The sequence below is a fragment of the Acomys russatus genome, chromosome 28 (genome assembly GCF_903995435.1).
Source record: "Acomys russatus chromosome 28, mAcoRus1.1, whole genome shotgun sequence".
Taxonomy (NCBI): Eukaryota; Metazoa; Chordata; class Mammalia; order Rodentia; family Muridae; genus Acomys; species Acomys russatus.
In genome coordinates, this window is record NC_067164.1 from 8,934,107 (window position 1) to 8,961,825 (window position 27,719).

At 37.4% G+C, this 27,719-nt stretch overlaps 1 protein-coding gene across 1 annotated transcript in view; it reads left to right on the forward strand.

Moving 5' to 3' along the window:
• Adgrl3 (adhesion G protein-coupled receptor L3) overlaps positions 1–27,719 on the forward strand; it is a 438,014-nt gene that overhangs the window by 187,202 nt on the left and 223,093 nt on the right. The window lies entirely within an intron of this gene.

Genomic DNA, 27,719 nt, shown 5'->3' on the forward strand with positions numbered 1-27,719 from the left:
AAAAATCCTTAATGCTTTTCTTTTTCTCTTTCTTGTTATTAGATTTTTGATGGGCATGGTGCTTCATGCCTGTAATCTCAGCACTTTGGAGGCTGAGATGGGAAGGTTGCCAGGAGTTCAAGGCCAGTCTGAGTAATGATGAGTTCCAGGCAAGCGTAGGCCACAGTTTGAGACCTTATCTCAAAATTAAATTAAAGGAAAAAAGTAACCATTCAGTTTTGTAACATGCCATAACACTGTTGTCCATGTTAACCTGCTGGAAAACATAGTATGTGTCTGAATTTTGGTAGTAATATAGTGATTAAAAATAAATTATTTAGGGCTCAGTGGTTAAGAGAACTGTCTGCTCTTCCAGAAACACTGAGTTCAATTCCTGACCACCACATAGTGGCTCAAAACCATCTATAATGAGATCTGGTGCCCTCTTCTGGCATGCAGGTGTACATGCAGGTAGAACACTCATTCATAAAATAAATAAATTTTTAAAAATAAAATAAAATATTTATGTTACCAAGACTTTTGTTGTTGTCCATCAGTGGTAGCACACGCCTCTAATACCAGAACTCAGGAGGCAGAGGCAGGTGGATTTCTGTGAGTTTGAGGCCAGCCTGATCTACAGAACAAGTACCACAACAGGCAAGGCTAGACAGAGAAACCCTGTCTTCAAAAGAGAAAAAGAGTTTAGTTGTTATTATTTCTGATTGTCTGCATTATATGCCTTACTCTTATAAGCACGCCATTCTAGTGTCTAATTTACCCCATAATATATACATACTCATGCAGAAATAGATTTATTATGTCCAATAAGCATGCCTCACTCACCTTTTTATTACGTATGTTTCTTATCACTATCTCTTCTCAGACATTAATAGTGTATATATAGAAAGAAGGCTCAGCAGGCTGTTGTTGAATGGACAAATGAGTAATGGTTCTCTCCCTCTTCCTCGTAGAAACTGACAAAGTTGGTAGCATTTTCTCTAATCTTTCAGAAGCTCAATTAGAGTGATATCATGTCTTTCCACAATTAGCAACGCTGATATTTTGTTGAAGTTTCTTTTCTACAAAGAGAAAGCCAAGTCTGCAGCATCTGCAATAACACATTCTAGCAATTCTTTGCAGAATACATGATAACTCCCCTAGACTATAGTGCCAGCTGCAACATACCCGGGTAAGGCTCTTACACTCGGTGCACTTCTGAGGTGAGAACCCAAACACAGCCTTGGAGGATCCTCTGAAGTCCATATATCACAGCCGTGATCTTCCTAAATGAAAATTTGTAATTTTTTTCTGATAACACTGTTTATGGATAATATGTAGCCTTTTTCTTTTCACTCCACGGAGGCATGAAGTAGTTTGAAGTGGAAAAAATAACTCAAAGTATACAATGCTGTAGTTAAAAAGTAAACACACCTCACATTTTACTGAGTTTTTTAAAAGTTTTTTTGTTTACCTCTTTGTGTAGCCTTGGACCAGGCTGATCTTGAACTCAGAGATTGGCCTGGCTCTGCCTCCCAAGTGCTGTGCGCCACCACCTCTGGGCTTTGCTAAAAGATCTTATATGGAATAAGTCTAAAATTGCTACTTTGAATTTAATAAACTAACAAAATTCTTCATCTAGACTTTATAAATTACCCTTAAAGAAGATACCTTTAGTTTATGCATTTAGACACTTGCCAAAAATACGTCTATTAGGCACCCAAAAGCATATGCATGTAATCTCCCTAAAATATGTGAATAGAAATATACATATTTTATAAAGAGTGAGGAATCATGTTCATCGTTTACATAAGAAAAATTATATTATTCATGTAAATTTATTTGTTTCTTTATGGAAGTTAAAATATGGGACATCTTGCTGGCATGTATCAGTTCCACATTCACTAAGATACTCTTATTACAATGAAAAAAATTAAGAAATTTTAAATTTCATCTTATTTGAATTCTTTGGGGTTTTTTTTGTTTTTTGTTTTTTTGTTTTTTTGTTTTTATAAATGGAATTTACTTTCTTTCTTTTTTTTTTTTTTATTAATTTATTCTTGTTACATCTCAATGTTTATCCCATCCCTTGTATCCTCCCATTCCCCCCCCCCCTATTTTCCCCTTATTCCCCTCCCCTATGACTGTTCCTGAGGGGGATAACCTCCCCCTGTATATGCTCATAGGGTATCAAGTCTCTTCTTGGCAACCTCCTGTCCTTCCTCTGAGTGCCACCAGGTCTCCCCCTCCAGGGGACATGGTCAAATGTGAGGCACCAGAGTATGTGAGAAAGTCATATCACACTCTCCACTCAACTGTGGAGAATGTTCTGACCATTGGCTAGATCTGGGAAGGGATTTAAAGTTTACCTCCTGTATTGTCCTTGGCTGGTGCCTTAGTTTGAGCAGGACCCCTGGGCCCAAATCTGCCTATCATATTGTTCTACTTGTAGGTTTCTAGGACCCTCTGTATCCTTTTATTTTGCTATTCTCCCATGCGTTCAGTTTTCATTGTTTTGAATGATCACACTTAAAAATTTTGTCCATTTGGCAAACTGTAGGATTTAACCTGTGTTGAATTTGTCAACATAATCACCAAAAAGGTATCAATTTGCATGCATGGATGCTCAGATTAAACAGCTAGTACTTTGGCTTTGGACCTGCTGCAATTTAGAAGTGTAGAGAATAACTGCAGAAGTAAATTTTATGCATGCTATGTGTGGATATGAGGATTTCAATTAGCATTAATAGAAGCTGTTCATCTCCTTCCACAACAACAGCTTTAGCTGGGTGTTTTTCAGCGTAAATTACACTGGCATTTTTCAAAGCAGCTGCCTGTAGTGAATTCTTCCTGTCATTTTTGTTATGGTCTTCTTATGTCTGTGTACAGAAATCTCAATTTAAAAGAAATATGTTAGGACAAAAACTTAGGAAGAAAAGAAGGAAGGAAGGAGAGAGAAGGAAAAGAAAAGAGGAGGAAGAAAGTTTATGTGTTGTTTTCTGGCACTCAGCTGGAGTCTTTATTCTTTGATTTAAGTTATGTTCTGTTAATACAAACAAAACAAAACAAAAATAGGACTCAAATTTTCATGTAAAGGGCTATGTTTGTTTTACTTCTGCTGTATCTAACTATTATATATAATACACACACAAACATACACACACATATTTATTCCATGCTATACTTTCCAACAGGCACCATCTGCCTTTGAATCTGCATGTGAGAGTTTGGATTTTACACTGGGTCCCTGTTTGAATGTGTGTTTTACTCTTGGTTTTAACAACTGTGGAATCGGAGAAATCGTGCCTATTGTATAATATTGTTAAACTTTAATTAGATAGTATGTTTATTAGATACATTAGAAAGCTTAACCTAATTGTTACATGCCATCCATATTTTATAAATGTTATATATTTATATAAATGTTGAACCATGTTATCCATATTTTATAATATGAGAGATGTAAATCTTTGTAGCTAATATTACTTTTTCAAGGATCTTTCTTCATGGTGGGCAAAATAATAGTAATAATAATAATAATAATAATAATAATAATAATAATAATAATAATAACAACCATCATCTTTAAAAATAGATCTTTCTTTGTCTTAAACTATCTCTAGATCAAATACCACTTAGAGTTTTGCTGAGATAATTAAAATAGTATAGATTTCAACTCCAAAATTTGCATCTATTCTTCCATAACAAAATTACTTTTAGGACTAATAGAAAGGCCATCTTTGCTCCTCAGAACTATTTTAAGAAGTGGTTTTCAAGCCATTTAATTCTAAACCCTTATTTACTCCTGGCAACAAATTAATTCCCAAGAATTTAGATGAGCCCCCATTGTGAAGAGTCTAAGTTTGGTTGCCTTAGAAGACACCTAAGTTTGCTTTCTTCCTAAAAGAAAACGTCTGTGAAACAGATTGTTCTTAACAATATGTACGCTAAAAATTAATTTTAATTAAAGCATAAAAATTTGAATTTAAATGTTCATTTTAGACCAAGTGAAGTTTCCCTTGGGAATGTAGGGCTGTTCTTCTAAGAAAAGTTAGGAGTTTAATATTTGTTTCTTGTTTTTCACAGAAAACATTAGTTTCAGAACGTTAACCTCTCATCATTTATTAGGCATTTATCAAATACAAAATTGTCACTCTTCGTGTGGTTTTCAGCATGAAATTAGTGTGAAAATAAAAATAGAAAGTTACACTGATGTTCCTATTTAGTATTCACATTTAGCATTTAATTGTATCTGAACACAATTTCCTTAAAAGTATTAATAAAAGGATGTGCTTCACATTAAGGGACTCAGCGTGAAGAGTCTCTAAATAAATCCTTTTGGAGAGATACTAGGAAGACTTGGATTCACAATGAGATATTCCAGTTGGGACTGTTTAATGGTTTTTATCTGTAGCCTTTCTTGACTGCCTGATAAGCAATAGGTGCTCCATAGTAATTTGCTGAATGAAATGTTCTAAACTTGTTATTTAGGGCTATTGACAGAATGAAAATATTTTGAGTGCTTCCTGGGTGATCCTTTTACTGTTTGCGTAAAACACATCTTGTGTTGTCAGTTTTGTTAGTGAAAACAAAAGAAAAAACAAAACAAAAAAAAACAAAAAAAACTTTAGAGTCTGGAGAGATGGCTCAGCAGCTGTGATTACTGGCTACTCTTGGGGTTGGAGGAAGCTAGTTTTGATTCCCAGTACCCCCATAGCTACTAGCAGCTATCTGTAACTCTATTTCCTAAGGATTTGACACGTCTAGCCTCTGTGGGTGCCAGCAATGCATGTGCTGCAGTGATAAACATGCAGGCAAAACAACCATACACGTTGAGTACATAAATAATTTTAAATGAAGTTTAGCATGTGTTAAAGATATGCTAAAGCACATTAGCACCTAATTAAAAACAAGCAATTAAGATAAATTAAAGTGAGTGGTCTTATGGAAAAAAAGTGGGCAGCTGTTCAAAGAATTTTTGCTTTTATTCTGAACAAGTTTCCAGTTGACAAGTTGTGAGGATTCCTTCCACTTACAGAAAGTAAGATTCGTCTTATGTTTAGAGCGGGATGGTGGCTGTCCTTTACTGAAAATGCATTTTGTTTTAAAAACAAGAGACTCAATGTTGGGTAACCAGTAAAAGAAACACTCATAAACAGCTACTGTAGAATTTATAGTAGGTGTGAAGGGCTTGGTTGTTTAGGCGGAGCAGAGTGCTAGATCTATAACTATTGAACCTAGAATTTTCTTCAAAACATATTTTAACTACATCCTATCATATCAAATCAGTGTGTGGTACACACTGATCATTACCTCACTTTCCTATATATTTCTACCTTGTACATTAACCATCTTCTAGGGACACTTGGTTATATTATAGATGATTTAAGTGACCCTCATATCGGAATTATATTTCTGAAACAATATAGGATGTCCTGATAGATCAGTCATTGGAAACTAGTTGTGCCCCTGGCTTTTGTCATTGTTTTTCCCCACCTCTCTCTCTCTCTCTCTCTCTCTCTCTCTCTCTCTCTCTCTCTCTGTCTGTCTCTGTCTCTCTCTGTGTTTCTGTGTCTGTGTCTGTCTGTCTCTCTCTCTCTCTGTCTGTCTCTCTCTCTCTCTCTCTCTGTCTCTCTGTCTCTCTGTGTCTCTGTGTCTATCTCTGTCTCTCTCTCTCTGTCTGTCTGTCTGTCTGTCTCTCTCTCTGTCTCTCTCTGTCTCTCTGTGTCTCTGTCTCTCTCTGTGTCTCTGTGTCTGTCTCTGTCTGTCTGTCTGTCTCTCTCTCTGTCTCTCTGTGTCTCTTTCTCTCTCTCTCATATGCTTTCCCTCTTCCCAACCCACTTTGTGCTAAAATCTGTATTTACTACTGAAATGGAGTAAGGGGTAAGATATTTTCCTTCCCTCTCACAGTTTGCTTCTAAGCTATTCATATAAAAATCTAGGCATCCCTAGTCAAATTCACAAATATTTCCCACAGCTGTAAAGTCAAGTTGGTTATACAGAGAAGCCTGGCTTCAACTTGTCCTAAACTTAGTATGCCTAAGATGTGAAAGTCTACTGGTTGAGGAGGAGTGACAATACATGAGACAATGAATACTAACGACAGAGTGCCGAAGGCAGGTGCTGCAGGCCTGAGGTGTTCTTTCCAAGTACAGGCCACATTTTCTCAGAAAGCCATTGAGATTTTGTAAACGAACAGTTCTACACGCTTGAAGAGAGCTGGTCCCAAAGCAGCGACACACAGCCTGTGCACAACCGTTGAACAATACAGAGGAGGCGAACCTTCTGTCCTTATAATATGCTAATTAGTGCATCTCTGTCTCCTGCAAAAGCTCTGGCTGTGTCCTGATGAATAAGAACTTTAAACACACATGACACCTCGTTAAATTGTAATCTTCACATCATATATCTGAGCCCTTTACTCTTGACAGCTGAGTAATGTGGGTGCTGGGCAAAGACTCCTGGACATTTTGAAACTGCCACATGTTTGTTAGGGAGCTGGAGCTGCTGGTTGAATGGCTTACTTTTATATGCGCTGCACCCGAGACAAGAAACAGAGTGTGAAAGCACCACCGAAACCTTAAGTCCTCCAACTGCAGGTTTGGGTCACTTTTCAGTTCCACTTGAGATGCCATGCTGTCTCCAGAGCTGGGATCGCCTCCATCTTTGGAGCTGAGTGAAAAATTCCAAAAAGAAAAACACTCTAAAACCTGTTGCTGATTCTCAGTCTCCCTGCTGGAGTTTTTGCTCATCAGCTGTTTTCCTGTGTGGGAGAGCTCCCTCTCATTTTTCCCGAGCTTCTTCATTGCCTGTGGTGACAGCTGCTGCTGAGTGACATCTCTGAAGCTGCCTTTCCAGGAAGCACAGGGAAAACTTTAATGAAAATTTCCTATTCCATGTCAATCGGGTTCTCCTTCACATTGTGTTACCTTTCCTGTACTTGTCTCTCATCACCAAGTGTTAGATTTTCCAGAATGCCACAGTCTGCTTTTCAGCCTCAGAATTTAAAAATTACATTCCTATATAAAGCGAAGCTGGACCTTCTTTCCTACAGCTGAATCCAGCGATCCATATGAAACTGACATCTCAATGACCTTCCTAGAAGATGTGCTTGTGATTAAAAAAAAAAAAAAAAAAAGGGAGGGTCACAGATACAGGAATCTTTTTTTGTTTTTTGGTTTTTTTTTTGTTTTTTTTTGTTTTTGTTTTTGTTTTTTGTTTTTTTAACCCTACAAATTGATGTCTCCAATCAATGAATACTGAGTAGAAGATGTGTAGAAAATTACTTCTACACTTACCACTCAGGGCATACAAAGCTGACTTCGTGGGTGAGACTGCGGAAGCACTCCAGCTGTTTTCTTCCCCAGCTGTTGCACTGCTCATTAGCATGTCCACCAGAGGGCAGGCAGGTGGAACTGAAATAATTTCTCAGCTGCTTATGAGCCCTCCTCGTAAGTGATGTTTGGACACAGTGGTCAGAATGTGATTACTGAATCAGGGGTTGGGGAGGATGTTCCCCTTAGCATCTTATCCTCTGGCCTTAATAGCACGGAGAAAAGAGACTTGACTGCATTAAATATGAGCTGCTAATATAGCTAAGTCTGATTATATGTGCTTAAACGTCCGACTTTAAATATTTGAAGTTGTGGCCAAGTACCTTAGATGACAGTTCCCAAGCAGGAGTTTTTTAAGTAAAAAATCTTCTTCTTTCTTAGTAATTAATTTTCCACTAGAAATCTGAAATCCCCAATAATTTTGATGAATAATATAATTCAAGATACATAAGTGATAGGTAAAAATCTATAATACTGTTTGGTCACATAGGCTAGGCGCTTTTAGCAGATCTCCCTGAAAATAAATGAGAATATTTCTTTAAATTTGCTTTGGAAGTATCCTGTTGCCTCTGCATGCTATTTATGCAACAGCACAACACAATACTATGAATCTATGAACATAGGGAAGATCCAAATCAAAATCATCTTGTGCTTTTTCTGTACGGTGCTTCCTGAGTTTAATCATTTTAGCTTTAAAACGCAAACATTTATAAACAATCTTACACAGAAAAATTTTTTTACCAACAGGTAAATGTAAGAAAGTGGTTAGCAGTGTTTACAGTCCTTTGTCAGTTCTCGTCAGCCTGATGCCCAGCTTCAACATGTCGCCTCCATCCAAGCTTTAGGAGAATGAAGAAGACATCAGTAAATGCGAGGGGAAAAGAGGGCAGGCAGTGTGAATACGTACTAGGAGTTAAGTCAAAGTAAGTAAAGTAAGGGAGTTCATGCAAGAACATACCAGCCGTAGAGTGAAGACAACTTGCAAAGTTTGCTAGGTTTTGTCTACCTTTGCCCTTAAAAACACTAGAAAGTCATCAATCCCGAGAAACCCATTTTATAAATGTGCGTGTGAATTTGAAAGGCGCCCAATTTGGAGTCACAAAGATGTGATGCTCTTATATTTACATCTCAAAAAAAAAAAAAAAATTAGCCATGGCACACAGCCTAAAAGAGACTATGATCATCTGTGTGTGTGAGAGACGTAGCACTGTGCTGTGCTAACTTCTTGGAAGTTCTTGAAGATGCAGATTTCATTACTGAGAGATTAGAAGGATTAGTTGGAAACTTTGCAGAGATTCTGAGCAGTTTTAAGGACTTAGAGATTTGAGGACTAGATCATTATTAGATTTAAATCTACTTAGCATGTTATATCCATTTTCTGAATTCAGACATATTGCTAACTACTCTCTCAGGATCGTTATCTTTGGACAACATTGGCAAAATGATGAAAATTAGAATAAAGAAATGAATAAAAGGAAGAAAGAAAGAATTGTGTTTTTCCTTTGATAAACAAGTAGACATTAAATGAATTAAATGTGGGGTATTTCCTTTAAAAGGAGTAATGAGTTATCATATGTTTTTTATTGTTAAAATATAACTTCCCAAGGTTGATTGAACTAACCCCCAGAGGCTACTAATATGCTTTTAAAAAAACATGAAGAATGCTTATGCATTTATAATTGGAATGTTAAGTATATGAAACATTTCTGAGAGCAACTCAACTCTAGTTATATAGGAGAATGAAAAACTGTCTTTCTCTCTTTAAAATTATCTGCTGAGACTTCATAACAAAAGACATATTAATGAGATAAAAGAATATAAATCTTTACCCTTTGTTTATTTTCATTAAAAAGAGCATTGACAAGGAAGAGACTACCTAAGGCTAAACAAGACTGTTTGAACTTAGGTGTTTTAATATTACTTTTATAAAAAAAAATTCAAAGATATTTTAAAAGATGACAGGGAAGAATGTCTTAGGAATCATCATAAGTTCCTTCTTGAGATTTGAATGGGCAAATTTAAAATGTCAAAATATTACTGAGGAAATAAATGTGGAAGAGAGGGCCTTGCCTTATTTCTTGGTATTTTCCTGTGTAAGCTAAGCATGAAATATCTGTGTAGCATTCTCCTCCTCCATGATGACCGCATTCAAACAATGCATGTAGAAGCAGAATTCACCAAATATCACCAAATTTGATATGAATTTTGTCTTTCCTATGGCTTCACACCACTTATGATATTTAATTTATGAATAGGTGCATTAAGAAATTAAAAAATGATAGAGATTATGCTTTAATACAGTCTGGGTATTGAAGACATTGCTGTTCTCTTGGACACAGAACTGCGATGCCACAGCAGCTGGTCTGGTAGACTGGGCATGTGCAGGGATGCTGAGGAGTACAGTATGGACCTGCGGGGGATGGGGGAATGCTGAGGAGTACAGTATGGACCTGTGGGAGATGGGGGATGCTGAGGAGTACAGTATGGACCTGTGGGAGATGGGGGATGCTGAGGAGTACAGTGTGGACCTGTGGGAGATGGGGGATGCTGAGGAGTACAGTATGGATCTGTGGGAGATGGGGGATGCTGAGGAGTACAATATAGACCTGTGGGAGATGGCGGATGCTGAGGAGTACAGTATGGACCTGTGGGAGATGGGGGATGCTGAGGAGTGCAGTATGGACCTGTGGGAGATGGGGGATGCTGAGGAGTACAATATAGACCTGTGGGAGATGGGGGATGCTGAGGAGTACAGTGTGGATCTGTGGGAGATGAGGGATGCTGAGGAGTACAGTCTGGACCTGTGGGAGATGGGGGATGCTGAGGAGTACAGTATGGACCTGTGGGAGATGGGGGATGCTGAGGAGTACAGTATGGACCTGTGGGAGATGGGGGATGCTGAGGAGTACAGTATGGATCTGTGGGAGATGGAGGGATGCTGAGGAGTACAGTATAGACCTGTGGGAGATGGCGGATGCTGAGGAGTACAGTATGGACCTGTGGGAGATGGGGGATGCTGAGGAGCACAGTATGGACCTGTGGGAGATAGGGGGTGCAGAGGAGCACAGTATGGACCTATGGGAGATGGCGGATGTTGAGGAGTACAGTATGGATCTGTGGGAGAGGGGGCATGTTTTCAATTCCAGAATCCAGAATGCTTTGGAATACAAATCATGAATTATTCCTGGACTTTTCCATTTTTTTTTTTTTTTTAAGAAGAATTGGCCATTGGTAACTAAAGCCAAAATAGGTAGATGACAGACAGGCAGAGAGATGATAGATAAGCTTATGGCTAAGAAGTGCATTGCGGTTTTTAATGTCCTGGGCATGCTAATGTATGGTTCCATCTCTTGATTAAAGAGTCCTGAAGCAGCACTTAGCATGATACTGAGTCTACTTCCATGGCAAATTATCATGAAATGGCTTATTTTTCCTGCCAGAGAACTCAGAAATTCTTCTGATGCTCCATTCCAGTGTTTGGTGTAGTGATGGTATCATATACCACAGTGGCTACCGCAGTGTCTATGAGGACGGAAACAGCAACGGAAAAGAAAAAACAAGAATTTTATAAGTAGAAATATACCTTTATTGAATTGGAACGAAAAGAAGACCAACCACTCCTATCAATGTGATATTAAACTCTGTGCTTTTAGCTTTAATAATAAACCAATTAAAATCACACGTCTAGGGCATTCATTTTTCATAGAAACTTGTGACTGTCACCTTTTTTATGGTCCCTAGGAAGAAGTATACACATTGAATACAATTCAGTGAACACTTTTGGTGAAGGAACCAGGGATGGCAGGCATACCCACATTATATTCATCTCCAAAATGCATTTGTAGAGAGGAATTTTAAGTTGCAATTTTATTTAATCATTTGGAGGGAAATACTTTTATTTTGGCAACTGTTTTGAAAATGTTGGCAAAACCAGAGGTGTCTTTTCTTTTTTTTTTTTTTTTTTTTTTTTTTTTTTGTGTGTAGCGAAAGTGTTTATGTGCGTATGGAGTATATGTCAGCCTTGTGGTCAAATGGAGCTCAAGTCATTAAGCCCTAGGCATGTGGTACAATTTAACCTGTCACCTTGCACCTTAATACGAATCAGAAATGGTAAGAGTGGATTACACCATCTATTTTCAACTAGCAACTGAGGAATTTAGAATTAGTGTATAGGACATGATCCTTAGCAGGTTTAATAAAGAACAGGTGCAATCGTACCACCACACTCTGCCTTTTTTTTTTTTTTTTCTGTGACTATTTTTGATGATTATGTTTGTGTAGGTATTTGTCAAGCTCCAATCTAATGACTCACCACAAGGAGCATTATGTATGTCAATGTGGGTCATGTTAAAATGTTACTTTTCTACCTGTGCCCTGCACTCCATCTTATCAGAGTTCCTAAGCCATGAATCCCATGCTTGAAGTGAGCCCCCTAACACAGTTAGATTCTCTTAGACAAAGAAGCAATGCTCTAGGTACCTAACACTGAAGCAGGGCTTCTGCTTTAGTGTGAGGAATTGTCTGAGTGCATTAGGAGGCTGCAGAGTCTTGTGTATCCTGAACCTCTGTGGGCTCCGGCTGCTCTGACAAGGAGCTACATCACTTTGTTTCATTAAATGGCCCTGCTTTGTGTCCTCACAGAATTACAGTCTGGGTGGTTGTCAGAGAAGAGCAGCAGCCCGATCCAGGATTAGGCATGTCCCTTTGTGAGCTTGTCCTGGCAATGCAGGGTGCCATTTATCCTTACCTTGAATAGATGGGAGAACCTGGCACAGTGAGCCTGAGCCTAGGCAGTCATGCAGAGCTCTGCAAATGATCTCGCTCTGTTTACGTGTTGGAGGGGTGTTTTTAAGGGGTGAGCAGAAAGACAAATTAGAGGTGTTTCTGTAGTGGAAGGAATTTTGTAATGTAAAGAATGGGGCTCCATCCTTACCACAGGAAGTCCTCACATCTCCATATTTTAAGGCAAAGGTATATTTCATCCTGAAAAATGGAATTAAGCACAGTCTGAATTTTTCATTTATGCTGCTAATCCTTGTAGGTGTACTAGCACATAATGTGTCACACATGACGGGTGCTTTCTTCCAGCCCTTTATACTGATTTCCCTAAGCATGGGTGGATAAGGAGCTGTTCTGAAATTTTGTGTCGCTGCTTTGAGACCCACCACTCCTTCTGGCTGTTTTAATTTATTCTGCCTTCTCAGAACCAGCATGAATGACACTTTTCTTTGCCAGAGGAGGTCTCAAGGGATGCAGAGATCCAAAGGAACTGCCACCCCAATCAGGCTGATACATAAACTCTGGAGCAGCCTTAGTTTTCTCATTGAAAACAGAAACATCTGGTGAGCCTGACCCAAGTGAATTAAACATTAAACATTCTGTTATATTTATGGGACTCTAATACCCTATATACTTTTAAAGATGTATTTATTTTTTATTTGTGTGGCTATGTGCCCACATGGACACATGCACCTATGCATACAGGTACACTGGAAGCCAAAGGAGGAAGCCATATTCTCTGTAGTAATTGGCAGCTGTGGGCCACCCACACTGGGTAGTCCAAAAGCCATAAGCACTGAGCCATATCTACAGCCTTCGTGTGTGTGTGTTTGTGTGTGCGCGCGCATGTGTGCGCGCACACACACATGCACACACATGCACATGTGTGTATAAACACATTTATATTTAAGTTTTAAAGTTGACCATGAAAGTATCATTACATGTAATAAAATAACATTTAATTCATTTATTCATTTTAGGCAGTTTCTCTGTTGTGGCCCAGACAAGGCTGGCCTACAACTCATGATTCTCTTGTTTCAGCCTCTTGAGTGTTAGAATTAGAAATGTACCCCCACAGTAGAAAAATTTTATATTTAAGGTGAAGATCTCTTTAATTTTACCTCTATTTTGGCCTCTTTTTTGTTACATGCTGGACACCTATGGTTATTTTAGGAAGAGAAGCAGTGTGAGTCTCATCCTAAGTGCATGAGTTCCCTCTTCTTCTGATGTCAGTAGCTATGTTAAACTCCTTTTCTTTTCTTTCTTATTAATGTATAGGAATAATATTCACTAATTGTAGCTGTAGCATTGGCCAGTATATGTGGATCTGTATGAACAATGAGCATCTGTATCATTGTTTATATTGCATGGTTTTGCTTATTCATTAAAAAATTTTGTAACAGTAGTGTGGCTTCATAGCATGCCTATGGAGATGAAGAAGTTAATTAGCAATGTTGAACAAGACTTGAAGACTTAATGATAGTCATCTGTAGATAAACATAATAGGCATCACTAAAGGTGGGGAGAGGAATGGTCAGGTTATTTATAAATATCATTTGAAACTCATTTGGTATTCTGCTTTCAAAAGACTCATGCAGACAAATACATATTCTTTAAACATACCGAAAATGATAACTTCTATTTCTCTGGTAATTTTCCTTCTCTTGACTAAAAGTACCCCATGGTAGAAAATGGACTCTTTTTTATAAAGCAACAACAACAATATAACAATCATATTTAATAATAAATTCAGTATGATAGAAAAAGACAACTCTGCCAGTAAAGGAGGCAGGCAGCTCATCGTGGATACTGGAATCCTAGGAGCTAAGTCAGACATATTGATAGGAGCAGTCTGAGTGTTCCAAAGAAGTCTTAATTCAAGTACTAGGAAATCCATAATTGGAAAGCATCCCATAGTGACTGCTGATTTTTTCCTCTAATTATAAGGGAGTTTGTTGTGTCATAAACCCACTTAAGAACTCTGGTTTCTGATAAGGAAAGTGTCCCCAGGCTCTGCTACTAGACTGGGTGTTACCAGAAATTTACTTCAGTGGTCCAAGCATTAGGCTGTCTTGTAGTAATCAATACAGTGATGTGAAAACACTGTCAGAGTACTTAAATGTGACATCCACTGTGCCCAAGGGCCTCAAAGAGTTTGATCTTGCACTTTATGCAGGCAGCCTACTCTAGGCTCTGTCTCGATGGAGGTTTTATTATTATTGTAGAAGGTGATGCTACCCTATTATTTTCGTCATTCACTGTGGCTCTGGCTTGGAGCCAAGAATACAAAGTGATTAAGTAGATGTTGGATTCCCGTAGATTTAAGAGGGGTATTTTAATGAGAAAAGTATTTTCATTTGCGTACAAATGTCAGAAATAGGAATATAATCTGAGTGGAACTTGCCAAAAGCTATGAAAGCCAAGAAAAATAAGACAGGCATTGGACGCTTTGAAAAGTGGCGATTCTTGATTATATATTAAGTCTCCCCATAAACGTTCTGCCTACATGAGTTATGACCACGCTCAAAGTATTTGACTTCATTTTTCAACACTGAGTGTGTATTATGTACAAATCACTCTAACTAAGGACATTGGTAGATAAAGGATGAGCCTGGGCTTGATGGATTTTTTAAAAAATGGTACTATTTAGTTATAAATGCAATACAACTGAAACTCAAGACATGCCAGGAAAACAAATCCTATAAAAGTTGTGTTTGACATGGATTGATCATTAGGCAATTAAGATACCTAGCAAAATCTGATACCCAGGAGATGAGGAAATGTGGACTAGGTTAGATTATATTAAGCTTTGAGTTTTTCAATATTTGATAGTTTTTAATGAGAAAACACATGCTAATTTCAGGTAAGTTGGCTCAAGAGAGTATAGCACCTGTGTAAGTGGTGTGAATCACTTTACAATAATAAATCAGTATATTTATTCATGGGAGTTAGGCTAGAAAGTTGTCCCTTAAGGTGTCGTAGTGGTGCAAGCCTTTAATCCCAGCACTCAGGGAGGCAGAGGCAGCCAGATCTCTGTGCATTTGAGGCCAGCCTGGTCTACACAGTGAGTTCCAAAACATCCAAGGCTACACAGAGAAACCCTGTCTCAAAAAACCCAAAGAGAGGGAGAGAGGAGAGAGAGAGGAGAGAGAGAGAGAGAGAGAGAGAGAGAGAGAGAGAGAGAGAGAGAGAGAGAGAGAGAGAGAGAGAAAGGAAGGGTGGGTGGGTGGGTGGGTGGGAAGGGGAAAAGTGTTCCTTGTCCTTGGTTTATTCCCCCAACACTAACAGGAGAGAAGATTTCAGTGTGGTGCAAAGCTGCCTTGCTAGATAAGAGATTACTGAGCAGAACATCCTAGCATACCAGGTGATAGATTCAGGAATCAACTGGATTTGGACATCAGTATACAAATAATTTTAAATAGAAAAATATAATCCATTAAAAATGAGTGTTAGATCTTCTTTGTTATTGTCGTTGTTGTTAGTGCTACCTCTAGTACTACAACACAGTTCCTCATGAGAACCTTTTTACTTCATTTCCATTCGGAAATCCTGTATGACATAATGACTCACTTTGGAGCATCTTTGTGTGATACACTGAGATGGAACAAGCAGAGTCCTGTCCGTCTGCATCTGTGTATCTGCATAGGCTTCTAGTATTTGGGGATCACAGGTTCAGTTTTTATTGACAGCTTCCAGTTTGAGTTGGGAAAGAATAATGTGGTTTTTGACTACATTAATGAGCAGCAGCACAATAATACCATAAAATACATGTGAAGAGGGTTTTTTGGTGGTTGTTGTTGTTTGCCCCATTTCTTCTGGCTATTGTTTATACTGCATTCAGAACTTCTGGCCATTAGCTTTTAAGGAGCCTATGTGTGAGAGCTGGTCCAGAGGATCCTTGGGTGGTGTGTACTGTGTTGTAGGTACTCTGAGCCATTTGATGAGAGATTTACCTAATTGTGTGGGACTCATTTTCTGAGCTCATAAAGAGCCCTACTATCTACTATGTGACATTATAATCTTCTAAGTGTCTGTGCACTTCCTCGTCATCACCTGTGAAATTATGACAGTGAGGGGCATCTCAGACCTGTTAGAGGAAACAAATTAATATGTGTAAAGTACTTGAAACAACTGGCACACTACCTCCAAGTAAATGTTAAAATAAATAAAGACAAGGATAAATAGCTGTTTACGGGCAGTTCGATAGATTGCAGCAAAATTGAGAAAGGCAACAGTTGTCTTCCACTATGTTATGAGAACACTCTGGAAGAGAGAATGTTCCACCTTCAGTCTTCCAGTGCAGACTAAACATGTGACTAGAAACAATATATGAGGAAAAATCTTATCCGTTCGTCGATGCAGTTTAAATTTGCCTTCACTGATGTTTAATTCTACTCTGCTTCCCTACTGCCCAAATCTTGGTCATTTAGAAAATGATGTAAAATTTCCAATCAACTTTCACAGCTCTGCTGCTTCACAGTTTTCATCTAAAATAGCTGTTTTTAAATTCTGAGGCAAAAAAAGTCTATGGAAGTATTGTTATCTCCCAAAATGGAATGAAAATTATGCTGCAAATGGTGTTTCTGAATATTAAGACATCTTCTGAAGCTAACTTGCTGTAGTGACTGAAGGTCCTTGAACCCCTGTTCTATGACCTCATCTATCAAAAAAGAACTTGACATATTTGTAGATTTTTTTTCCCATTAGTCTCCTTCTTTTTCTTTAACTAAATAAAAGATCACAATGCAGTGCCGTTCCTTGTAGTATCCAGACATGCTGAAATGACTTCTTCATGCACGTAGCTCTTGATTATACTTAATGGACTTGGTGAAAACTTTCTTGGAAACATTAAGTCAATGTAGTATTTTCAGAGAATTAAAAAAAAATAAAATTTGGAAAAGAACAGAGCAGTTTTTAAAAAGTGTTTCCCTAAAAGGCAATTGCTTTTTCCTGGTATGCTAAACCTAGAATATTTTTATGCTACCTGAAAATAATCCAGAAAAACAAGGTTAATACATCCTTTGACAGTAGTTCAGTGATATTAGCCGTATAGTGCCATATCATCAAACAACAGAGGTACCTCTCTTAACTCAGGAGAAACCTGAAAGACTTGATATTCCTGTATAATACATACAGTTTAAACGCAGAATGCTCATTTTGTGACAGGACTGACCTGCTCAATCTTCACTCAAACTGATAAGCAGCTGTTGTCAAAATGCCAACATCTTTTAATTAAAATCTCCAAAGTTTAAGTATGATTGGAAGGCAGTCAGTTTTTTATCATTTAATAGGAATTTCTTTTACTTCTAAATATTCTCTCATTTACCCCTTCGTTCACTGTGTCAGTGGATGTTGTTTGCCAGGTATTGAATGTGGATATAATAGACAAATATGTTTTGTTAAATAGAAACAAAATAAAAGCAAAACCAGAAGTAGGAGGGACGAATAGCACAACACCATGTGATGTGACAGCAGGCTAAAGGAGTTCTCAAGCACTCAAGAAGACGCTCTCACCTTAGCCTTTCCAGGTGTTACCCAGCATCATTATGTTTCCTCTGGCCTTTGCTTGTTTTTATTTTTATACGCATCTTCCATGTAAATGGGACATCATATTTTGTTACATAGACACTTAGTCCACAATTATATATCCTCTCTCCTCTGATGAGCTTTTAATGTAGTATCATTTTGTGATTAAATAATTTTTATACTCGCCCCACCCCCAGTTGTGATGCTTGTCCACTGTGTTTTCTCACTACCTCATTTGGGCTTACCGTTTGCTGTAATGAAACATCATGACCAAGTCTTGGGGGAGAAGGGGATTTTTTTTTTTTTTTGGCTTACATTTCCATATTGTAGTCTATTATTGAAGGAAGTCATGACAGGAGCTCAAAACAGGCAGGAACCTGGAGACAGGAACTGATGCAGAGGTCATGCAGGGGTGCTGTTTGCTGGCTGAGTCCTCATGGCTTGCTCATTCTGCTTTTGAGTAGAACCCAGGACCACGGGCCTAGGGGTGGCACCACAAACACAATGGACTGTACCCTACAGCCTTCTTCAAAACCTGATGTTATGCAGATTTTCCTCCACTCAGGCTCCCACATCTGAGATGATTACCACTTGGATCAAGTTGATAAAAACCAGCCAGCACACCCATTTTGATTGAAATATAATGTATCAGTTAAGCACTAGATCTGGCTTTGAGAGCCTCATAGCTTTCTAGAAAACAAAATGGAACTTACCCCCCAAATAAGGAGAGTATTTTGGGGGGCGGTGGTGTTGTTTGTTTAATTTGTTTTTTTGGCGTTGTTATTATTGTATAGTTGGGGGTTACCATGACATGAGGAACTGTGTTGAGGGATTGTAGCACCAGCAAAGTTGAGAACCACTGTTCTAGATGCTAGTTCAGTTCTGAGAACCCACCACACGCTACTCACAACCACCTCGGATCTGGTCCAAGAGGGTCTAACACATTGTCTGGCCTCCGGGGTAGTTACACCAATGTTCACATACACTCATCCTTTCAATTAATTAAATCTTAAAGTAAAATACTACGTAGTAGGAAATATTTTAATCAAGTCAACATAGTAGCTATTTGTCTCTCACACCTGTGGGTTAAAGCTGTCCTCTTTGGACACATTTCTTCCCACTTGTTCAGTAGTTGTTATGGTAAATGGACTGTAAGTTTTAAATCAAACTTACTCGTAGGATGAAAATTATTTATGCATTGATGTATGTGTTTGAAGTCTTCCACAAAATGATACTGCTGAACTTGCATACGTATAAGTTGGTCTTTATGAACACATGAAGCCCAAAGTAAAGAAATATCCTATGAGGGGCTTGCTGTGAGAAGTACTTCAAAGCAGGCCAGTTAACCATCATCCATGCAGTGGAGAGTGTAACAGTGTAAAGACAGGTCTCAGGTTTTATCATGACATTTGTATAAAGTATATGGCAATTGCATACATGAATCATATCTATTTAAGCTTCTTTTCCTAAAGAATTTTGAATGTACTAACTTTTGTTTGAATTGTTCTACGTATGCATCAGGGATACATACTAACAGCAAACCAAACTTTCTTTTGATTAGCATACTTAAGCTTTAAGTATTTAATCAGCACTTCATAAGAAAAATGTCTAATGGTCAACTTTCAAAGAATTCTCAAAGGAATGAAATGTCTTCATTTCCATTAAAATGCCATTAATGTTTAATTATATTTTACTATCCTCAAAATATTTTAATATGTATATCAAATGTTACATAACTCTAGTCCTGAAGGTTCCAAAAGTCACTCACAAAGTATTATATAATAGAACCAAAATGTATAATACAAAGTAAATGCATAAATGAGCTATGCCCTTTTCTCAGCACGTTATTAAAAATAGAATAAAAGTCTTCCTATTTGAATCCTTTAGATATGAGTCATGCTGAAGAGCTGAGCTTTGTACCTAAGTGAGCATTTTTAATCACTAAAACATCTAAGATATTTTATTCTTTTCATTGAAATGATGTCTGTAACTTTTATACCCTTCTTTTTTAACAACCAATTTAACGTTCACTTTTCTTGTTTAGTTCAGATTATTATTCTGAGTTTTGACCTGTTTCACGTAGTTCATATTTAAGTTCTTAGTTTGAAAAAATTGGGAGAATTTTACCATGAAATTACTGGAAATTAATTCTCCTTGATCGAAAAGGTATTGTAATTTTAAAAGAGGTCCAGCATTTAGCTTTGGGAATATTATATAGCTCCTATCATTTTTATTGTCTGTATTTGTCATGTTACTATAGATCCCTTTTCTTACACCAAACCATTCGTGTTCTTACTTAAGATAAATTAAAACCTAAAATGAAAAGAACTGTGTTGATAGTACTAGACTTTGTTCTCTTCAGTTATCAGATAATAGATATGTGAGATGTGAGAGGAAGATACTAAGGAAGAAGGTGGCTAATATCACATGGAAAGAAACCTCTCTCTCTCTGGTTCACTTCCCTTAGTTTCATCCATTGATTTGAGCTTGAGGAAGACAGGGAGAACTTGGCTGTAATTACCACCTAAGCACAGGTTTGATGCTGGAACCTCATCATCTTCCAGAGCTTGACCTTTTGAGGGACTTTGCTGCATGAATGGCTGAGTGGGCCGCTGGGTTCTTAGAGGCTGGAAATCAGCTGTGCTATTGATACAGCTATACTACCTGCCCTTGCTCTTTGGCAACTACTGATTGCCTCCAGTCTCAGCATATTTCTCTTTTTTTCCTCATTCCCATCCTTCATGGGGATTGACATCTGGATAATGGACACTTTCAACACATTCATTTCAATCTTGCTGTTGATTTTCTTAATTGCCTATTGCTTTTATAATGAGATTTGTGAAGTCGATCGTAAGAAACAGAACCTTCGCCTTAAGTCTGACCCATAAGTGACATGGAGTCATAATCTTACCTGTTCTTTACAGTGAAATTCTTCACAGTAAAATCTATATACATTTCAAAACAGAAGAATATTAAGGTTAAGTAAAAGCTAAATTTCAAGTCTCCAAAATGTCTCCAGAAGGCAACAACAACAACAACAAAAAAATGGCTTAGTATATCATGACCAGCACAATGAACCATGTGAAGACACCTTTTATAAAAGGAATTCTATGTGCCATCTTTATAAGGCCGGGCCCAAAATGCACAGTCATGACCTTGACTTTTAATTATGTATTACCATTAAGGGAGCCAGGTAGGTCATGTTTATTGTTATTAAACATGACATATAATTTAGTTGAGTGAGATGTATTTTTGCTATTTCCTCTGTTTGCAGTAGCAGGGGGGAGGGGAGAGGAGTCACTGTTCCTCAGATGTTAGCCAGCCAGCAGGTCACACCATGAGAGTACAGCAGATGAGTTATTATAGCTCATTGTCTTTCATGCTTACTCCTCTTTTGGAGTCTACCTTTGTGGTGTCCCTTACTAACGTATTCAAAAGACGGAGGGGAATTTTCCTCGTAGTACTTTCTGAAAAGACTGAATTGGTTGGTTTTTAAGCCAATTAATCTAAGGAGAGAACACCTGTCTCTTCTTAAATAATGAGCATGATGTTTTCCTATGAATACGTTTTTGAAAAAAGTGCTGATCAGTGGAGCCATAATTCATCTCTAGCCTTCTATTTCTTCTAATTTGAAACAAATAAAACCTTCCTGTTCTTGAGGCTCCTGGGAAAAAGAGACACGTTGATTGTTCACTTGCCTGTGGAGATATTCTCAGTGAAGAGGAGCTCGAATGTACTTGGCAGTGATTGACTTGCTTAAAGAGTACGGTAGCAGTGTTACAAGAGGCACTTGTTCGCTTCTAAGTCGTGGGACCTAAATGAGGTAGACTGTTAGAAGGCTCCTTCATTTTCCAGTCGTGTTTGCTTGTGAACTAATGACCATTTTCAGCATAGATATGAACTGCAAGTTATTCTACAGAAACTCACTCACTGCTCCTGCTTTCACAAGAGTAACTCCTTATCTCTCAACATTCATTCATGCTAAAGCAGCTCAGAAAATTCCTATGCAGTAAATTCATTTCAGATGAGTAGTTTTATCTCAGCCTACAGATGAGAAATTGGAAGAACTATTCATAGGATCTTTCTGCACATCAAATAGAAAATAATAGCTTTTTTTTTTCTAAAAAAAAATTAAATAAAATAAGTTTTGTGCCCAAAAGGTTTATAAAGAACATGTCAAAAACTGCCAGAGACAAAGTGCTGATTAGAACTCCTTTTGGTTTAGACATGACCTTGAGCAAATTGTTTGAAATCATCTCCATTTAACTGGATATGTTATACAAAATTTAAAATCAAATATATATATATATATATATATTCATGAACTGTCACTCTTCTAGCTTATAAATTACCATCTTCAAATGAATTCTTTTCGTCTTTTCACCAGGGATTCCCTTGTTTGCTAGAAGTAAACTTGGTTCCTGGAGAAAACCAACAGAACTGCTGTGCTTTAGCAGAGAATCTTTTATTGTTATTAATTGTTACTTCTTCTTCTTCTTCGTTCTTCTTCTTCTTCTTCTTCTTCTTCTTCTTATTATTATTATTATTATTATTATTATTATTATTATTAATTTTGTTCTTCCTAACAGGTTACTAGGTAACTGTAAATAAATAAAAATTTAATCTGATATTGTTTATTAATAATACATATTAAAATATTTATGTTGCTACCTCTTATCACATATCCCGTTTTGTATTTTGCCCGACAAAAGCCACAAGACAGTGCACCACTTGTATTGTTTGTTATTTCCTATTGGATTTGAACTTTCTGTCTACAGAAGAAAATCTGGGCTCTTAGAACAGATTCTACAACGTAGTTCATACGTACTTTCATATATTTGTAGATTCACCCTTTTCCCCATCACAACGTTCCTGGTGAGCTCTTCTTCCCTATGGTACCTGTATTTCATTATTATGGTATTCAGGTGCCTGGGGGAAAGGAGCTGGATATCATATATATTTAAACACACTTATCTGACATGAAGTGAAAGGGGAATTATTTGGGGACGTAATAGCATGTGTGAAAATGTCATAAGGAAACTAATTACTTTCAATGTTAATTAACTAATAATAGTAAAAAAAAAATAAGAAAGGGAGAAAAAGGAGGGGAGAGTAGCTCTGCAGTGTGTCTTCTATTGCAGGAGAGCTGGGACAGCTGCGACTAGATAGTATGATTTGGTGGTGGTTTTAAGTTCCCTGTAACCTTTCTGAATTTCAGCACTTCCAGCCTTCTCTGTTCTTAGGCAAGATCTGCCCTTAACTTCTCAGCCACAGGAAGCCGGTGTGCCTCTACAAATAATTTAAAAGGTTTCTTAGAAGCACTTGGTGCCTATAGGACCAATTCAAGCCAAGTTAAATGAGCCTTTCTATCTTTCGGGATTTTGGGGGTTTGTGCCTACTGAGAACTTCAGCAAGGCAAATTTATAATATAAGAGGATTAGAACTGGGAACAGTGCACCTGTCTGCAGTCTTACATACCCAGGAAGCAGAAGCACGAGCATCCCCTGAGTCTAAGAGTTCAACAGTAGCCTTAGCAACACTCTGAAATTGGGCCTCTAATAATAATTTTTTTTAAAAAAATCTTTAAGAATAAAACTACTAAAGTTTGGTTAGAGTTTTGATGTCTAAGAAGAGGGGACACCTAGCCCTCCCTACACCTAATGAGTTCTATTTTCAAATGTCAACTGTTCAACTTTGAGCAAGTACGGAATTTAATTACTCTATCAAGAGTATTCCAAGTTCAAATTCTTCCTATTAATTTTGGAAACCCACTTGCTCTGAAATTATCACAGTGCTAAGGCAAAGACAGGGAAAAATCAAGCAAGATTTGTACTGCAATGTGTTTTCCCACTGTCAAATTAGAAGCAACATTAGAGACTATTTGATTGATTTTATTCCTTAGTTTGTCTGAAAATTAAAAAGGGAGTTTAAAAAATCCTTAACACCGACCTTAACAGACCGGTAAATATTTAACAAATACCAACAGTATAATTATTCTCATTTTTATACACTGCATTTTTATAGAAATAAAATTGATTAAAGAAAAAAAGTCTACATTGTCAATCCAAAAATGTCTATACTTGGGGGAAATCTTAACACCATATGTTCTTTTTCTGTATTTAATATTATTATGTAAATAAATTATCGTTAATTACTAGGCTAATTTTTTTCTTTTGTGTTATGGTGCTATATCAGGAGTCAGGATAATATTAATGTTAATAATTAAATTATGATTCTTATTATCTGTTTAGTTCTAGTCTCCTGGGTCTGTTTTGTAGCTTTGGGGAATTATTAGCTTTTACCCCATCTGTTAATGTGGAAAAGCAGACTTCTAGTATATTTTGCAAGCAAGTTAGATGGATAAGTACAACATTCTTTTTCTGACAAACCGTTTACTAGCCCTAACCCAGGGTGTTATTTTGCACTGGTGGAAGGCAGGAGCACGAGGCAACCTTTTTCACTACCTCCTAAAAGGCCCTACACATGCATACTCAGGAAGCAGAGAGAGAGGAAGGGCGGCACTTGTGCTACTTTCTCTTTTCCTATTGAGGTTGGGATTCTTGCCCACAGAATAGGGATGCCTGCACTGAGAATGTGTCTTCTGTCTTCAGTTAACTCAGAATAGAAACCCACTCGTAGATGTGCTCAGAGATTTAGCTCATCGGTGATTGTTGACTGTGTCAATGTGACAGTCAATATCCACTGTCACAGAGAGACATTTGAACATTAAAAAACATGACAAAAACTACTTAGTATTAGTCTCATGGCTTTGTTTTCAGGGGCCATTCTTGTGTCTACTGTCAGTTTGCCCCATTTTTAGACTAAAATAAAGAAAACAGTGGATTTTAGATAAGGGTACAGTCTGAAAAGTTCCCAACCACAATAGGAAAAAACAAAACAAACAGACAAAAAAAACAAAACAAAACAAATGCTGTCTGGAAAAAAATTAACATGGGGTGAAAAATTATTCCCAGCATTAGAGATCTGAGATTGAAATGTAAAAATCTTCAAGTTGTCATGAAAAAGACCCGGCCAGGTTTTGGAATGCTGGTTGTAGAACCTTTAGAGATAAAGCCATGCCACTGGAAGTGGGTTTAGTTTAAAAGGACATAGGGTTCTAATTGTTCTGTTCCACTTCCTGTCCTCCTTTGCTTCCTGAGTGTAGACAGTTTGCTCTTGCCCCACATTGACAAGCTGTACATTTTCCTACTGTAAGACAGTGTAAACTCTCTCTTTACAAGCAAGCATACCAAAATACATTCTCCTCCAACTTTCCTGGAAAGTAAAGAAACTTGCTTAGAACTTTTAAATATATTTTCTTAAATTCAAAGTTATTTTTAATGAATTGCCACAATCAGAAAGAATGATGATAAAAAAAAAAAACCTGTAGAACCTTCACATTTTTTAGAAGTAATCGTAAGCCATAAACTATATATAATGCTATAGACTTAGGTATAGTGCTTAGGCATTAGTAATGTATCTAAATGCATGTCAAACAAGACATCCGTGACAGATCAAACTAAAAATCTCGCTCAAATCTAGCTTGGCAAGCCAATCAGTTTATTGGAGTTACTCAAAGCGAAGTAAGTAAGAGATCCCAAAACCATTACATCATTGTGTTTGTGCACACCATCCTGGACGATAACCTCATGAGCCTGAATCACGATCTTCTGCTTTTAGGTTATCTCTTTACCTTCTTGACATATCAGCATCCTCAATACAGACTCAACTATGTATGGTTTGAGAAGCAAGATGGTGCCGGAGATGAAATCCCAGAGAGTGTCTGAAAGCTTCCATTCTTTTAGGAAGTGTTAATGGGCCTCATCGCTGTCACCATGGACTTATCACTTTAATGTTTTCCTTATTTCGTGGTCATGACTCTAGGTTTGAAATTTGTTACTACTCCATGACAACAATGATGGAAAAAAAAGCTATGATGTAACAGGAAAGGGAAGTAATGAAAATGACCCATCTGTGTGTAATACTGTCAATTGATAAGACAAAAGTGTTTGCCATTGGTCGTTTTTCTGTTGTTGTGATAGGTGCCTGAGAGAAGCTGTTCCCGGAGGCGATGATTTATCTTTGTGTGTCAGAGCTTTCTGTCCATGCTCAGGGACTCCATCGCTTTAGGTCTGAGGTTCCACAAACTATCATGGCAGAAAGAATATGTAGATGAGGCTGTTCACTTTGTGTCAGGCAGAAAGAGTTGAAAAGAAGGGGAGAAGACAACCTATTTGCCCACGAAGACATCCCTCCAGTGACTTGCTTCCCCAGCTTGATGCCATGACCTGCAGTGTACAGACCCTCACAAAATAGAACCATGTGTTGAGGAAGAGCCTTAAGCATATGAGTTTATGGAGTAAGTTTCATATTCAAACAATGGCAGGTCTAGAAATTAATTAATTTTTTACTTTAAAATCTTATTTTATGGACGAATGGTCACTTATTTGTTTAGCCTAGGCAGATTGCTAATTTTGTGGCAAGACTTATTCCCCCTGCATTTCAGCACTGATTTCCTTCTTCGTACTTGCTTTACACAGAGGCGCGTGTTCTCTTATACAATTAACTGTGCAAGTGAATCAGAGTGAAACAATAATTGAGTAGCTCTTCATTTGCTTCCTCCAAAATGTATAGTGACAGATAATTCAACAGATCAGTATTTAATACTGCCTTTCTGCTTTACACCTATGAGTAAAACTTTGTGCTATTCCATTCAGAACTCTATCTGTGAGTATGTTTAGTTTTAGATATCAAGTTAGTCGTTGGAACTTCATAAAACTAACTCATTAAAGCTTTCACTGAGACACCTATAGGTAATAGCTTTTTGTGGGTTTATTTTTCATAACATATACTTCTATGAGTCAGTAGCTTTTAGTACATTGAGACTCTGCTGATGTACTTAAACAACAAAAGGAATAATTAATAATAATAATTGTAGTAATAGTAATAATAATAATAAAATAAGAAGAAGAAAATTACTTATATACATTGTAACACCGGATAGCTTTTAATCTATCTTATTAAACTATCTTATGTTCAACCTTTTTTAAAAAATAGAATTTCATATTCATCTGAAGAAAATTAAGACATTGTATATTAAAATAAAATGCAAAAAATAATTTCTTCATTGAACCTATAGTTTCTTGTTAAATATATAGAAATTGAACATTATTTTCCAAGTCCAAATAAGTTAAATACAAAAGGCAACATGTAGAAATACTATTGCGCTTCCTGAATCAGTTGTCACTCCATCTAGACAGGATGTAGTAACAGGTCAGCATCAGTACTTACTGTCACAGTGCCTCAAATGCTTTGAATGCTTTCATGATCTCTGGATTTCAGAGCAACAGAGTCTATCATGGTACAGGGGGCAAGACAATTTTTAGGAAAAGTGTGGTGACAGGAACAGAAAGCAGACTGATCGCATCTCATCCAGAGACTGGAAGCAGAAGAAGAACAGAAATTGGGTTTGGTTTATAAACACCAGAGGCCACCTCCAGAGAAGTGTGCTTCTGGCAGCAAGCCTCTGCTTTCTAAAGGGTCCACAGACTTCCACACCAGCACCCTCAGCTAGGGACCAAGTAGTTAAATACATGAACCTGTGGGGTGACATTGTTTTCATTTAAACTGCTACAAACAGTAATTAATAACATTAAAGGATTTGCAAATTAGCAGCTCCCCAAATATTTTCATTCAAAGGTAGTATGGTAAGTAGCATTAGTTGATTATGTGTTATATACATATTATATATAACATATATACATATATGTATGTATGTATGTATGTATGTATGTATGTATGTATGTATATGGCTGAAGAATTATATCTAAACCATGCCAGTAAACTTTTCAGTGGTCAAAGAGCTGAAATAATTTTTTCCCTTCATCCTGAGTACTTACTAAAGGAAGACAATACTCTGGCTTTCCAGACACACATACACATATTTGCACACACACACTATGAGTCACACTGCTTTTGTTTTAGTGTGAAAGAAGTCCAACTCAAATTAGCCAGAACTAAATTGAAGAGGCTAAGCTCTACGATACCTTGAGTTCCAGAGAACGCAAATAAATATTTATATTATGCTATTAAAGCTGCCCCATT